The following is a 17,763-nucleotide window of genomic DNA, read 5'->3' on the forward strand; positions in this document are numbered from 1 at the left end:
CACCGCTTCTCTTGCTTCCATCATGAAGTCATGCAAAGAACGGGAGACTAGAACTATGAAGATCTGTTCTCACATTACATGTCTTCTCAGGCAAGTGTGGTCATTGACTTCTACAGTCTCTAGAATACACTCTATATCTGCCTTGTCAACTTCTCAGACTTGCCCTGGAGGTCAAGGGGGTGATGTTCTCTATGAATTTTAATGAAGTTTTGTCTTGGTTGAGGGGATTTCCAACAGGGTGTGATTTGAGGTGCAAATAAAAAGCCACTCATTCAAAAATATGTCCTTTTCTCTCTTTGGGGGTTAGATACTGTTTCCAGAGGGTTCCTGCCTATGGCCCATGACCACTACCAAGCACTAAGATGGTACTGACACTGACATGGATTAGAATGTGCTCCCCACCACCACCCCAGGGTAGTTCTGAGTTTCCTCTCCACACACCATTAGCCATTTCATCCCAAAATACCCCTTTTTGCTGCAGCTGACCTCATGGTATCAAGCCGCTCATTTGACTTTCACTAAGTGAAATTATTAAGCTAAACTAATAAGCTATTAAGGAGTAATCATTTAGACAAGATGAACTACCAATGACAGATAAATCTGCCTTTTAATTAATCAGTAAGACAATGGAAAGCCAACTGAGAGCTCTTAGAGGACTGGGAAAGAGTCTGGTTCATCTTTGCATCTTCCAGAATGCCCAGTAGCATGTACGGTTATGAAATCAGTCATTGTTGCTTGAATCAAATTTTTGAACTGGATAAAATGTCTTTATATGAAGGACATTTTAAATACAAAGTCTGCTTTTCAGAAGTATTTAAGTCCTTGTACTAAGTAGAAGTTTGTGTAGGACCATAGACATTTCATTTACTTCCTTTTACATGAATAATTTTTTGACATTTAAATAAATAACATAACCATCTCTTAATAGCCTGCAATTAGGATGTGATAAACAAAACAACGAAAGATTGACATGAGGTAAAACCACATCTACAGAGCATCGGGGTAGACAGGTACACAAAGAATCAATATGAGATGGTGGTAATGTAGAAACAGATAAGCAGAACAATGAAAGGAAATATAAATGGCATCTTGAACTTCCTTTCAGAATCTTAAAATGCAACTCCAAGAATAGGTATTTTATACCTAAATCCTTAGTTTATATCATGTTTAATGTCCATTAAAGCTCAAAAATTAAATGTCTTACCTGTGCTTATAATTTTTCAAATGTGTAATTGTGTGTTATAATTATGGAAGACTCCAGGTTCCACTCATAAAATAAACATGCATTAGGTCTGAGTATGTGAACTTGACCCCTAATCCTAGGCTTTTACCATTAGTCCCTCTGATTCTCCAGGAAATGACCTTACTTCTTGTACACACATATCTCCTCCCTTTTCAGAACTGTACCAGCTCTACTGTTTTGGAAATTATAATGTATTTGCATTTTCAGTTATATTCAAATGGAACGATAATTCCCAAATACTAAAATTTAAGGTACGCAAATAGAAAAACACTTAAAAGCATATCTCACCCATAGAGATTTTCAAATCAATTTTAAGGTCTAACTTGTGTACAACGAACTGCATCCACTTAGTTTTGATAGATATATACACCTACAAAGCCACCACTGCAAAGATTTCCATCACCCCATTCACAGTGCACCCTCCCACAGCCCACAGCCCCATGCAACCATTAGGCTCCTTTTTGTCAGTAGAGATTAGTTTACATTTTCTTGAATTTTATGTAAATGAATCATGCAGGAGGCACTTCTTTGAGTCCGGCTTCTTTCGCTCAGCAAGATCATTTTGAGATCCATGTATACGGTTGTGTACATCAGTAGCGTGTTCCTTTTTACTGCTGAGCAATAGTCCTTTTTATGCTTATACCACAACTTGTTTACCATTCACCTGTTTGTGGGCATTTCGTTTTTTCTTAGGCTAAGGCTGTTACAAATAAAGCTGTTATGAATATCTGTGTACGAGTTTTCAGGTGCACACACATTTTCATTTAACTTGAGTAAATACCTAGAATTGGAATGGCTTAGTCATTTGGCACATAGATGCTCAACTGTTTTGGGGAAACTGTATGGCGATTTTCCTAAGTGGCTGTACCATTTTACGTTCCCATCAGCAGTGGAACGTATGGATTCCAGTAGCTCTATGTCCTTGCCAACTATTGGTATTGTCAGCCTTTTAAATTTTAGCCATTCTAGTAGGTGTGTTGTGGTAACTACGAACTTTTTGGCCAACCCAGTGCAATCGTCCAGTACAGTTTGCTGAAAAGATTTTTCTTTTTCCATTGAACTGTCTTTGCACCTTTGTTAAAAATCAACTGAATGTATTTGGGGGTCTATTTCAGAATTTTCGAGACGTGCCTGCTGTGGTAGCCAGAGAGAGATCACAGAGGCCTTGTATTCCCTGCAGTGGGAGCCAACAAAGGATTCTAATCACGGAGTGATGAGATCAGATTTCCAGGTCATCAAGGCCATGCTGGCAGCCAGCCCTGTGTAGGATGCTTGGCAGAAACAAACTGGAGGCATCGTTCTGGCTCATTGGCTGCTCTTGATCAGATTTCATGGATTGGGGCGGGGCCCAGAAAGCACCAGAAAGAGTTGGCCTCACTGATACCAGATGATCAGGAAGGATTTTGTAGTGAGAGCAGGAGAAAGGGAGTTACAAGCCAGGGAGCCTCAGCCCTAGGTCCCTGTGTTGCTTACGAGAGCAATACAATTCTGGCCATTCATTCCAATGACAACACAGAGAGGGCTTCATATCTGTCCCTCAAGGAACTTACGCCAAAGACCAGTTTAATAGATTTTATAAGAATTGTGGAAATAAAACCTTAGCTCACATACACACACACACACACACACACACTACACACACACACTTCTGCATGTGACATGCTCCTGTGGGGGACACACTTGCAGCATGAGAACTCACAGAAATGGGTGGAGAACAGGCACCCAGCTATCCATACAACCGGCAAATCCCATCCCATCACTGGCAGGTGTGGGCATTTTCCTATTTCTGCAGGGAGCATTTGTAGTAACTGCTTCACGTTTTCATCTGAATTATTCCAAGATGTGTTTCACAACCCAGAATTAAGCAATCCAGAACTGCAGTTTCCAGGGCCATCCCTTGTTTCTAATATTTTCTTCACCATGTTGTAATCTACTAGAAACCATACACTAGAACTTTCAAGGAGGAATTTAATTCCATTTCAGAATGCAAAAGCAAATAGGAGGACATGATAATTGAAGGTAAAATATTTCATTAGAGCAACAAACCCGAGAGGCAACTTGGAGAATAGTATGAGACAGGAGGTCAAAAGTCCAAAAAAAAAAGAAAAAACCTGTGGACGGCAGGATGAGTCACCACACCAGCCTTCCACGTCCCGTCTCCAGGTTGTGTCCAGGGAAGAAAAAATAACCAAAAACTCCGGAGTGTTTTTTTTCTTGTTTCTGTTACTAGGAACTGAATGTCATCCTTAAGGGTTTACCACACATAGGGATGTTCTCTGCTCCATGAGGTGGCAGATGGAATGGTTCCTAAATCAAGAGGCTTGGGCACGGCCATGGTTCTTGGACCTGAGGCCCCAAACCTTACACGTAAGTTCCATTTCTCCACTTAGGTTTCCGGGACCCCATTTATTCGAGTGGGGATCCTGAGGAGGCAACTGTGAACAGTGGGAAGCGAGCAGCATCAGCTGTGGACCAAAGGCTCCAGGACTGACAGCAAAGGAGGTGCTCTGCGCAGGAGGGGACTTGGGCAGAGACCAAAGACGGGGTCCTGGGAGGGGTGTCCCTGCTGACCTGCAGGACGGAGACCAGGCTTCCCGGGCTGTGAGGTGAAATGCAAAGAGATCCAAGAAGGCCCGCATGGAAGAATCAGACAAATAGCTCATGTGAGTTCTATGAAAAGTGAAAGAAGGAGAAATTGGGAAAGAGCCTGAGAAGACTCTGAACAGAGAGACTGAAGCAGGCTGGTCTGAGTAGAGGTGTCCGTTGGTCGGGGGCAGTCCAGAAGCTCACGTTCAGATTCAGAGACACAAAAGTAGATTGTGGGCTGCTTAGAAGCTTGGCAGGGGGTAAGGGGGATGGGAAGTGGGGAGTTATCCTTTAACCGATTTGGAGTTTTAGTTTGGAAAGGTGAAAAACGTTCTGGAATGGGATGGTAGTGACATTTGCACAACAATATGAATGTACTTAATGCCACTGAACTGTATACTCAATGGTTAAATGGTAATTTTATGTGGTGTACATTTTACCACAATATCTGGGGGAGGGGTTGGTGAAGTAGAAGAGAATAGCTTTATTGCTTTGCCAGGCAAAGGGGGCCACAGTGAGCTAATGCCCTCAGAACTGTGTGTCCTGACCCAGGGGTGGGGGGTGCCTGAGAGAGTCTTATAGTCCAGGGGCGGGTTTGCTGATAAGGATCAGGGGGTGTTCAGGGCCCACATTCCGTCAAGCCAGAGATCATCTGGCGTCAGGTGATGATGGGCGAACTCTGACCTCTGGAACGAAGAGTGCTTCGTCAGGTCTTCCATTTGGTGGGGGTTTTAGCTCTGCAGAGGAGCTCACAGATAACGTTATGCATGATAAGTCCCCTACATACGAACTAGTTCCGTTCCGAGAGCGCATTCTTAAGTCCAATTTGTTTGTAAGTCCAACAAAGTCAGCCTAGGTACCCAACTAACACAATCAGCTAGAACTGTACTGTAATAGGTTTATAATACTTTTCACACAAATAATAGATGAAAAACAAACAAACACAAAAAATAAATGTTGTTAACCTTACAGTATGGTGCCTTGAAAAGTACGGTAGTACAGTACAACAGCTGGCATCCAGGGGCTGGCATCGAGTGAACAGGCAAGAAGAGTTACTGACTGGAGGAGGGAGAGGAGGTGGGAGATGGTAGAGCTGAAGGATCGTCAGCAATAGGGGACGGAGGGCAGGCTGCAATTTCACTCACACCTGATGTTGATGGAACACGCGTCCACATCTTTGCAAGCTTGCAACTTGAAGGTTCTTATGTAGGGGACTTACTGTATATCTCTTGAGGGGGAATCAGGACCCTGCCCCCAAGGCTATACTATTGTTTCTTCACCGCCCCTCCCTTGTCTCCCCATACCCTCCCTTAAACGGTAATTTTATGTGGTGTATATTTTAAAATAGAAACCCAAGAGTTCTTCATAAAGATTTCTAAAGAGGCAGAAAATAGGAGAAAGGTGTGTCCTATCAAGAGAAAGTGAAGGGGAGGATGCCAGCGGTGTACAGTGCTGCGGGAAGCCTTCAAAGAACCAGTGGCTCCCCAGCACACCCTCTCCAAGGCTCCACTTGGCCTCAGGCCTTCTTCAGCTTCCTGGTCCCATACAGCCACCCGGCCACCAGGCCCAGCAGATGCCCACAGAGCCACGAGGTGCCCAGGGTGACCACTAGCAGGAACAACAAGACTTCCAGCAGGTACTGCTCACAACATGGCTACAGGAAGGTGTGGGGCTTGAGGTGTGCTGCATCCCCTGTCTGGAGGATGGTACCCAGGTGCTGGGCAGGGGTCAGGGGCTGGGAGCGCCTGATGATGCCTCCTTTACACAACCACGGCCATTGTGATGAAGGAGAGAGAGAAGTGGACCTTTATAGGCATTACAAGTCTGCAGCCCAAATGTTATCTGGTACCTCTCATAATGTATCAGCAAAATAATTTTTTTTTGTCTAACTCCAATCTTATTTGTATTCAACAATTATATTGCTAACCAAGTTTATTTCAGGTAGTCTTCTGCTAGGCAGACAAATGCTAAACACAGTAATAAATAAAATATATAGTATGTTCATGGTAAATGCTGCTAAGAAAATCACACAAGGAAGGAGATGTGAGGGCCAGATGTCAGGAGTATTAAAATTTTAGATGACATCATTCAAACGAACTCTAAAAATTTATGAATATCAGAGAAATAGGAGCACAATATTTGACGATATTAAATAGTTACTATTCATCTGGAGAAGCATCACATGTTATTATGGTTATTTAAAAAGAGATGCCTTTTGTCTTCCTTTAGAGCTTGGAATATTTTTGGTCACTCCATTTTCTCCCTCTAATGATTTCTGTCTTATCTCTTTTCTTCAAATAAGTTATCCCAGATTCACAGCATGCCTTTACCACCTGTCAAGATCAAAAATTAATCCATATCTTTACCTACTTCTGGGCAAGACAAGAACCCTAGAAGTTCCATTTACCCCCTCCTGACTTACATGCTATTTTTGTTACACATTTTGAGTCTGTATTTTTAACCTCAGAAAACAATATTTTTTACTTCAAGTATATTATATGAATTATACATAATTTAATAATAAAATTATTAATATTTAAATGTTATGTCTATCAATGCTTGCTTAGATTTGCTCATATACCTTCTCTTTGTTCTTTTTTTCTTACATCTCTGACCTTCCTTATGGGATCACTTCTTCCTACAGTATATCCTATAGTATTTCCTTTATCAAGAATCAGCTGATAAGAATTCTCTCCTTTTGCCTCTGGCAGTGGTCTGATTTCACCCTCATTATTAAAAGATAAACTGACAGGGGAGTGGCCAGATGGCAGAGTAGGAAGACCCTGAGCTCATCTTCTCCCACAGGTACACCAAAATTACAAATATTTACAGAACAACTACTGATGAGAAAGACAGGAAGACAAGCAGAAAGTTCTTCTACAACTAAATATATAAAGAATGAACCACAGCAAGACAGAGAGGAGTGGTGGAGACACAATATGGTCAAGACCCATATGCCCTGTGGACAACCCATCAACAGGAGGATCATTGCAACTGCAGAGGTTCTCCCCAAGGAGCAAGGGGTCTGAGCCCCACATCAAGCTTCCCCAGCTCAGGGTTCTACACTGAGAAGATGAGCCCCCAGAATGTTTGACTTTAAAGACCAGCAGGGCCTACTTTTGGGAGAGACAGAAGGCTGTGGGAAATAGAGACTCCACTCTTTTTTTATGTTTTTTTTTTTTTTTTTTTGCTGTACGTGGGCCTCTCACTGTTGTGGCCTCTCCCATTGCGGAGCACAGGCTCCGGACGCGCAGGCTCAGCAGCCATGGCTCACGGGCCCAGCCGCTCCGCGGCATGTGGGATCCTCCTGGACCGGGGCACGAACCCATGTCCCCTGCATCGGCAGGCGGACTCTCAACCACTGCGCCACCAGGGAAGCCCGAGACTCCACTCTTAAAAGGTGTGCACATACAATCTTACACACTTCAGGACCCAGGGCAGAAGCAGTAATTTGAAAGGATCCTAAGTCAGACCCATCTGCTGATCTTAGAGAGCCTCCCAGAGATGCAGGAGGCAACTGGAGCTCAGCCTGAGGACACAGGTACTGGCAGAAAGTCATTTTGGGGAACTCATTCTACAACAAGGACACTGGTGCTGATAAGCACCAGTTTGGAATCCTCTTTCTAGTTTATTAGCTCCAGGACCCAGCCCTGCTCACCAGCCCGTCAGGAGTACTGGGATGCCTCAGGCCAAGCAGCTAGCCTGTGGGAACACAGACCTGCCCACCAGCAGACAGGCTGCTGTAAGACCCTCTGAGCCTACAGCCACTCTGGGACCCAGCCCTACCCACCAGAGGACCCAGGAGACCTGGATCCACCCATCAGTACACCAGCACTAGCCCCGGGACTCCCTGGACCCTGCAGCCAGCCAATGGGAACCGGCCCCACCCACTAGTGGGTTGACACCAACTCCAGGATCCCCAGGGCCCTGCAGTCAGCAACTCTGGGACCTGGCTCCACCCACCACTGGGCCAGCACTAGCCCTGGAACAAGCCTCATCTACTAGTGGGAAGACATCAACCCCAGGACCCCCTGGATCCCAGCCCCACCCACCAGCAGGCTAACATACCAAATCTGAGACCCCCAAGACCCCATAGCCAGAGCCCCCAGGATTCAGCTCTGCCTACAAGTGGGCTGGCACTAGCTCCAGGACCCCCTGGGCTTCAGCCTCACCTACGAATTAGCCAACAACAGCCCCAGAACCACTGTAGTCCTGCAGCTGACTATGTCAGGACCAAGCCCAGCCACCAGCAAGACTGCACTGACCCCAGTACCCCATATATGCAGATTGTTATATATAAACCTGATGGTAACCACAAACGAAAAATATATAATAGATACACACACACACACACACAAAAAAAAAAGCAAGAGAAAGGAATCCAAATATAACACTAAAGATAATCATCAAATTACAAAGAATGAGAGCAAACAAAGAAGAAAGGAACAAAAAAGAACTACAAAAACAGCTTCAAAACAATTAACAAAATGGTAATAAATACATATCTATTAATAATTACATTAAAATTAAATGGACTAAGTGCTCCGATCAAAAGGCATAGAGTGGCTAAATGGATATATATATATATATATATATATATATATATATATATGTCTTATATCTACAAGATACTAACTTTAGATCTAAAGATACACACACACTGAAACTGAGAGGATGCGAAAAGGTATTCCATACAATAAAAAGAAAGCTGGAGTAGCAACACTTAGATTAGACAAAATAGACTTTAAAACAAAGACTGTAACAGGAGGCAAAGAAGGACATTACATAATGATAAGGGGATCAATCCAAGAAGATATAACAATTATGAATATATATGGACCCAACATAAAAGCACCTAAATACATAAAATGAATATTAACCAACATAAAGGGAGAAATTGACAGTAACACAGTAATAGTAGGGGATTTTAACACCCTATTTACACCAATGGACAGATAATCCAGACAGAAAATCAACAAGGAAAACTGGCCTTAAATTACACATTAGTCCAGGTGGGCTTAATAAATGTATATAGAACATTCCATCCCAAAGCAGCAGAATACATGTTCTCTTCAAGTGCACATAGAACATTCTTCAGGATAGATCACATGCTAGGCCACAAAACAAGTCTCAGTAAATTTAAGAAGACTGAAATCATATCAAGCATTTTTTCCAACCACAATTCTATGAGACTAGAAATCAAGTATAAGAAAAAAAATACTGCAAAAAACACAAAAACGTGGAGGCTAAACAATATGCTAAAAAACTAATAAATTACTGAGGAAATCAAAAAATACCTAGAGACAAATGAAAATGAAAACACAACAATCCAAAATCTATGGGATGGAACAAAAGCAGCTCTAAGAGGGAAGTTTCTAACCATACAACCTTACCTCAGGAAAAAAGAAAAACCTCAGATAAACAACCTAACCTTACATCTAGAGGAACTAAAAAAAGTAAAAACCCAAAGTTAGTAGAAGGAAAGAAATCATAAACATCAGAGCAGAAATAAATGAAAGAGGGAATAAAAAAATAAAAAAGATCAATGAAACTAAGAGCTGGTTCTTTAAAAAAATAAACAAAATTGATAAACCTTTAGCCAGATTCATCAAGAAAAAGAGAGAAAGGGCCCAAATCAATAAAAACAGAAGTGAAAAAGGAGAAGTTATAACTGACACCACAGAAATACTAAGGATCATAAGAGATTACTATGAATAATTATACACCAATAAAATAGACAACCTAGAAGAAATAGACAAATTCCTAGAAATGTACAATCTCCCAAGACTGAACCAGGAAAAAATAGAAAATATGAACAGACCAATTACCAGTAATGAAGTTGAATCAGTAATCATAAAAAATCCCCCCCCATAAAAAAGCTAAATTAATCATTACTTACTTTCAGCACATTGAAGATAACATTCCATCATCTTCTAGTCTCCACTTTTGTTTAACGTGAGAAATAAGTTGGGAGTAACTGGGGCTTCAGGAACGTTAATCTATTTTTTCCCATGGCAGCTTTAAAGATTTTCTTTGTCATTAGAATTCTACACTTTTTCTATAATGTGTCTCTCACTTTGGCCTCTTGAATTTGTAAATTGATGTTTTTTGTCAGCTCTAGGAAATTCTCAAAAAATTTCTCATAATTTCTCCACATAATCCTTCCCTATTTTCTCTCTCCTCCCAAACAGGGGCTAGCCTATGATGACAGCTTCCCAGGGATAAATCTTTTTTTTAATCTTTTCTTTTCATATTACCCCTGTTCTATTCAGCAGCAAGGCAACTTGCCACACAGACCTATGCAGGTGGCAGGGCAGGGGCAGAATTATCTCTGGTTCATCCTTAATGTAAGGATAGGACCTTTTCAGTTCCAAGGTCTTTGCTCTTGCCGATCTTGCCAGTCAGTCTGCCAAACCCTCAATCCACATTTGATGGGATCAACAAATCCCCTTAGGGCAAATGCTTTCCTCTCCTTGCCTCCCAGAGCTCCAGCTTGCATTTTGAATTTGGCCTAATGATTCCTTATTCTCCTATTAGTCCTTTGATGCTTTGAAGATTGTTTTGTATATTTTATCCAGCTTCTTCAATTTGTTTTCTACTGGAAGGATAGTCTGAATGACCTAGTGTATCAGTCAGAATCCAGTGTGAAGAGAAAAGCCCAGGCCATTGTTCATCTCTTCAGTTATTATAACAGAGAGAATTTAAAATAAAGACTTTCCACCAGATTTTGGAGAACTCCGTAACCAAATGAGAGATATTGAGGCATTACAGAGTTAGTAGCTATGGAAAGCAGCCACCACCCCTTGTGCTAAGGAAACAAAGAGTGAGAATTAATAAAATTTAGGGTCTTGAAGATGGGAGTTGTGCAAAGTTTAGAAGGAGAGGGAAAGAGGGTCTTTCTTATCTGGTGTCGATGCTTTAGGAACTCAGAAGGGAAATCCACAGAGCTGAAACCCAGACCTGGAAGGGGCAGTCACATCCTGCTAGTCCTAATATCTGTGAGGGGACAAATGAGGCTAACTCCAGTAATTCGGAAGAGCTACAAACAGAAAACCACTTCTGATACTAAAACCATCACTGCCACCATGAAAAGCCATAGCTGTGGTGTTGCTGGCAGGAGCAGGGAGCAAGCAGGATGGCCCAAATCCCCACCTGTCCCTGCAGCCTTCCAGTCTACCTCTGGTGTCCCCTGTTAGCAGAGTCCGAGAGGGAGGGAGCTGGAGATGCATCTGGCAGAGTGCAGCGTCACAAAGCAGGGCAAAGAAAGGTGGGTTCAAGGGCTTCCCTGGTGGCGCAGTGGTTGAGAGTCCGCTTGCCGATTCAAGGGACACGGGTTCGTGCCCCGGTCTGGGAAGATCCCACATGCCGCGGAGCGGCTGGGTCCGTGAGCCATGGCTGCTGAGCCTGCGCGTCCGGAGCCTGTGCGTCCCGAGCCTGTGCTCCGCAACGGGAGAGGCCACGACAGTGAGAGGCACGCGTACCGCAAAAAAAAAAAAAAGGAAAAAAAAAGAAAGGTGGGCTCAAAGTTGAGAAACCTCATAAGTGGCCTACCTGGCCTGCCATTTCTGGAACCAGAAATCCAGCAGACTCACTTCTGGTAGCATAGTTGTGTTAGAAAATAACTGTCGGTTATTTCCATTTCAGTGTCTTGAAAATGTAGTTTTCATGACTGTATTTGCATTTGAACATGATAGAAAGTTCAAGTACATTTTTATATTTTCAAACTATTGAATAGATACGATTATCAAGAGAAAAAAAGAGATCTGTGGCTAATAATTGGTCCTAGGAAACGTTCTAAGTAGTCAATTTCCATAGTTTCTTAGTTTCCATATCCCAATCCATTTTGGGACCAATTAATGGAGCCATTTACCACAACTTCAATACGCCATTTCACATTTGATCAAAAATAAATTATCAGGGCTTCCCTGGTGGCGCAGTGGTTGAGAGTCCACCTGCCGATGCAGGGGACACGGGTTCGTGCCCCGGTATGGGAAGATCCCACATGCCGCCGAGCGGCTGGGCCCGTGAGCCATGGCCGCTGAGCCTGCGCATCCGGAGCCTGTGCTCCGCAACGGGAGAGGCCACAGCTGTGAGAGGCCCGCGTACCGCAAAAATAAATAAATAAATAAATAAATAAAATTTAAAAAATAAATTATCAGGCAAAATACTCTAAATGTGCTCATTTTTGATAGGTATGAAACATGTCAGACATGTGAGTCTTTACATATACTGCACATATAGATTTAATTAAATTTTTTAATTGTGGAAAAAGTCACTACAGTATTTCATTCATGTTCCTGTTCATAACACGGTGAATGATAAAGATATCCAGTGACACACAGATGTAGATATTTAATGATATGCAGGATTCTATAGCAAATAATCTGCAACTACAGTCTCATTAATGTATGGCTTTTGTTTCTTGGTGATGGGCTTAGGGATTTGTATTGTCCAAGCTTCAAGCTTCCTGCTGTCCTTCAGGACTCACATTTTCCCTGGTTGTTTTTTTTTTTTTTTTACCCAATATCCAAAGAGGGCTTCCCTTCCCTTTTACCCTCTCCTCCCTCAGAAATGAAGCATTTCCAAGACTGTTACCTCATGCTTACCTCATGCTTACCTCATGCTTTCGTGCCCCTTTCCTGTTGTCATAGCTTTGATCTACCAAAACTCTTTTTCAGGATTTTTATGCAGAATGTAGATTTTCCTCCTTCTGAGCACAGTTTTACCTCATCCTTGGGCCTTCGGTGTCCCTGTTTTCTTTTCTGTACTATTCTTCTGGACTCACTAGCCCTCCACAAAGCTTTGTAGCAGGAGTTCAGGAGAGAGTGCTGCTAAAACTTGATGTTTAGTTTGCCACTTACGGGACGGTGTGGGTTTTATTTGCTCTTGTTGGTTGAACTGCTTTCTAGTGTAAATGGCATGGGATTCCCTGTAGTCTGTGGAGGGCAAAGCCAGGAGAAAAGCCCCTGTGGCATGCTCCATCTCCTCAATCCTGATACCTACTCCAGCATTTTACAAACCTTAGTGCCAGGCAAAGGGGAGGAGATTAGCGAAGAGTGGGGCAGGCTTAATGAGGTTGCTCAGGTTAAGTCAGGCACCCATCGATGAGTCTAAAGTCCCCATTCTCCCGCACAGGTGAGGACATTCTGTTATTAATACTTACCCCAGTCACTAGTACAAAGTCTTCTGCACAGTTTTCAGAGCCATGCTGACTGAAGAGAATCCATTTGCAAATCACGTTTTCTACAGAACTCTAAAGAAGGTAACTTTCACCCTTCTAAAACCACTAAAGCTTAGTTCCCACTCGTTTGCGGCAATAGTCCCTTGATGGACAGCACACACCTTCCTCTCTGTACTGTCGTTGGAGTCAACAGTCACAATTCCATTTCCTCTTTTCACCTGCACAGAGATCGAGGCTGGGGCTCTGTGACGGAAACCGTCCTCTGCCTCTCCCTGCCGTGGTCCCCATCACATTTAGAAAGTCACTGAGGTCAACTCTGAGCCAGATGTTTCCTCAGGTCCAGTCAGAAACTGTAACCAAGAGACGAAAGTTATTTTTGTCATAATGCCCAAGACTGTTGGATGCTTTGCTGTATAAATACAGACCAGGACAAAATATCAAAGCACAGAAAATTCTTCTTCGATGAGTCAAGCATCGTGGAGGGTTTTTTGGCCCTTTGCCATGTGCATCAAACACTACAGGTTGGTGAACCCAACACCCTTACAGGTCTTTTAGTCCTCACCAGCTGCCAATGCAGAGATTTTTCACGGCTCCTCTTACAGCCTTGAGTCGTCTGGTGAAAGAATTCTAGGCAAGAGGAAAGAAGCCTCTTGGCGAGGGGAGGAGGAAAGATAATTCTGTGAAAACGTTTGCTAGCTCATATTGCCCCTTCTCCTTTTTTGTTCTCCTTGGGACATGGACATGATATCTGGAGCTGGGCAGCCATCCTGCAACCATGAGTTAAAAAGGGAAATTATAAACGTGCTCTTCCTGACATTGGAGAGCTATTGAACCAATGCCATCAGTTGTCTACTTCCTTCCCATCTACTTCTCATGTCGGAAAAATAACCCTCTTTTTGTGTAAGCCAATGACAAAAAAATGAGATCTTCTCAACTATACCTAACAGAATACATTGTAAGAATAAATTTTTTAATTGAAATCTAAAATGTCTCATCATAAGTTTTAATAATTAAATAGGATGTCATTTCCAGTCATTGCAATTATATGATTTAAAAATAAACAGTTGCATCACTCTGTTAAATGTATGCAGTGGGTTGTAAACACCTCAGCAGTTTGATACCACCATTCATTCTTTTTTTTTTTTTATTCATTCTTAACATAGATAATGAACTGCCCATTTTCACTGGGAAATTTTGCATCATTCCATTTTCTTCTTGAAGTTTTATTTATTTTCCACTTTCCCCAGAGAATTTATTTCTAGTCTATGTATCTTTATGCTTAAAAGAATTGTATAGAGTATTCTCTCATAGCCTTAAGCATCAAAAATATGTATTCAAATTAATATTTATAATTCCTATAAAAATAAGCCTCTAAGAGCCTAATATTTGTACTAAATTATCATTCTTTGTTTTAATACTTGCATTAAATTGGTCAAAGCTACATAAACATATTTCATATTTCAAAACATATAGTCACCTAAAACAAACTATAAAATTTTATTGGAGACATATCTCACAATGAGATGAGGGGCTGTTTTTTCAATTCTTTTAAAATTAATTTATATGTCTGTAGATAAACATTATCTACTTCTGAAATGAGACAGTTTTGGATCAATATCTCTTAGTTACATAAACACTGAAAAACTATTCACATAAATAAGTAGCAGGAGCACTAAGAGTTTTGTTATGAAACACCTTGAAAATGATGTACCTTCATTCTTTGAACACCTTCAGAATAACATGCCACGTGAATATGCTATTCTCACAGCAGTCTACCATCAAAAGTTACTTTTAAAGGTCTGTCAGCTGAAAAATCACAATTAACCTTTGGATTTTGTTAAAAACAAAGAATTACAAATCATCTGAATTATAAACACTTTCTGGCTCAGTCATTAGATTTTGAATTGTTCATTTGGTACCCCTACTTTTCCACCCTGGGGCAATGTACCATGCGGGGAATGGGGGTGGGTGAAGGGTGTCCATTTCTTCTGTAAAATAGGAGTCAGGGAATTGTGAAAAGTGTGGCAGGACAGAGGATCTGCCAACCAAACACAACACCTTGTCAGGCAGACCAGTTTTAGGAAACTAGAGTCAACAAAGGTGGAAATTTACCACTTCCAAACTCTGTGTCATGTAGCCCTTGGGAAATCTTCATGTACACATTATGGTGAAGGTAGCCCAGCTTGAAGGCTACTGGCTTAAGCTGCTCTACTGAGGCTTCCTGCTACTGCTTGCAGTTGACTTTCTAGTAATAGTAACTCTCATCTGAGATGATATGAAGCTCGTAAATGGTCACTAAAGGAAGATGGAATAGCAAGCCTTAGCTCAATAAAATTCCATGAGATAAATTTTAAAAAGGGGAAGGAGTGAAATGAAATGAACTATTATTTGGTCTTAAGCTCTGGCACACTTTTCTGCTATGTTTTGTAGGTTTACTCATTTGTAAAATCAGTTAGAGGACAGACGCAGCTCAGCTCTCAATAACACAAGTGAGAAAGGAAGAGTTGTCACCAGGTGCCATTGTTCTCGAGGGTCTCATCTACCGTCAAGGGAGGTGGTCCCGCCACCAGGAGGTGTCCTCAGCCCTTGTTTGTGGAACCTCCCTTTCTTTGTACATGTTCTAACACAAAAAGATCTCTCAAAATTCATCTCGGATTTTTTTGTTTTAATTTAATTTTATTTATTTTTTATACGGCAGGTTCTTATTAGTAATCTATTTTATACATATTAGTGTAGACATGTCAATCCCAATCTCCCAATTCATCACACCACCACCCCCGCTCCCCGCCACTTTGTCCATGTGTTTGTTCTCTATTTCTGCCCTGCAAACCGGTTCATCTGTACCATCTTGGATTTTTAAATCAGGAAAAAAATAAAACCCGAGGGACTGAATCACCAGTGCAAGTGTTATCTGATTATTACTTACTGTTACCTTGAGATGAAATTTGTTTAAAATCCACTCTGACAGATGTGTGTCTCTAAATTTGGAACATTGCATTTAAGGACTTATAAAAAATAAAAAATAAATGATTAACTAATTTAAAGCCCAGCACAGAGAAAGGAGCCTTCCTGGATCTTAGGGGTAAAAAAAAAAAAAAAACTCACAAAATTTCCCAAGAGAATTCCTTAGCGGATCCAAGCGCCTTCTGCATGCATGTGTATGGAATCACCCTGGGTGGGAGGGATACACCAGCCAGGACCACTCTGTGGTAGGGCAGATTATTCATGGCAAAGAGGTGCTCACAAGAGGGGCCAGTGGGGCTAAAATCAGCTCATCCACTCTCCAAGCCCTGTGCTCTGGCGGGAGGAGGCATCCATCACGGGGACAAGTTTTATTGCTGTTGTCTTAATTTGCACAGTGGCTCTCCTCTCTCTCTGTGGTTGCCCCGGTGGTACCTGCTTCTTTCTGGTTGAATGGATTAGACACATGTATCCCGTTAAATGGCAGAAAGGAGATGAAAGGACTTGGAAAGCATAACACATGTCACATTGGTAAAAGATTTCTGTTCTTATTTTGAATGTTCACCACTCAGAAAGGTCTGCTTTCCGCCCACAGGCAGTTACAGTGGGTATAAGACTGTCCCTGAGGCCACTGAGTCACCAGGTCACAGGTGAAACGTAACATCCAATCCAGCCCCTCCCTGCTGCCTTCCACATGTGACCGAGGCTCTACTTTCCTGCCATTATCCACTGTCCTTTTTTTTCCTTTCTAACACCTCTTCGCCACCTCCCCCACCCCCCAATTACTTGGAGTAGTAATGTACCCAGCAGGGAAGTCGGGGCTGGAGGACACTTCTTAGACATTTTATGCAGCTAGGAATGGTCACGTGACTCAGGTCTGTCTGTGAGATTTCACTGGAAGTCTTTGGGTAGCTGCGGTGTCTGGGAAACCTCTTTAAAGAAGCTAACTCAGCTGGTATGAACCTGCTTTACGCCCTTTCCTTAAGTTTCCCTTTTCTTGCCTGAAATTCCAATGTGCTGACTGGATCTAAAATGACCACCTTGAAAATCAGGGTGACCTTGAGGATGAAGCCACCCACTAAGGCAGGCAGAGCAACCACACGAGAAATCCGGACTATTGATTACGTCATGCAGCTGCCACATCAGCCCTGGATGGCCTGCCTACCTACACTTTTTTTTTTTTTTTTTTTTTGGCCACGCTGCATGGCTTGTGGGATCTTAGTTCCCTGACCAGGGATTGAACCCGTGACTTCAGCAGTGAAAGCACAGAGTCCTAACCACTGGACCACCAGGGAATTCCAATACACATTTCTTTTACATGAGAAAAAGAAGAAAGAAAAGAAAAGAAAACCCTAAGCTGTTCCCGTCACTTTTTTCTGGTTTCTGTTACTATCAGGTGAATGCGATTCCCAACAGTATGTCAAGTACAGAAAGGCTCAGCTATGGAGAGGCTCTTCTTAGTTTAAAGAAGAAATTATCTTCTTTCTCATGACTTCATTTTTTTTAATAGGAATATTGAGAAGACAGCTCACAGCTATGAAAAGTGGAGACCAGGGACATTTCAGCCCATGACCAACCTGCAGTCTCCACACCCGATCTGCAAAGGAGTGTTCAGCAGAAACCAAGGCAGAGACCATGGACACAGGCAAGGGTGTGTCTGGCACTGAATGCCCGCCCAGGACATGCTTCCTGAGCTTTGACAAGAGTTTGCAGGAGAAGCAAATAGAAAACAAAAGAATCAGCAAAGCGCCTGCCTTAGGGGTTATTCCATGATAAGTGGTGGAGTGGAGTG

This window comes from Globicephala melas, chromosome 3 (genome assembly GCF_963455315.2).
Source record: "Globicephala melas chromosome 3, mGloMel1.2, whole genome shotgun sequence".
NCBI classification, from domain to species: Eukaryota; Metazoa; Chordata; class Mammalia; order Artiodactyla; family Delphinidae; genus Globicephala; species Globicephala melas.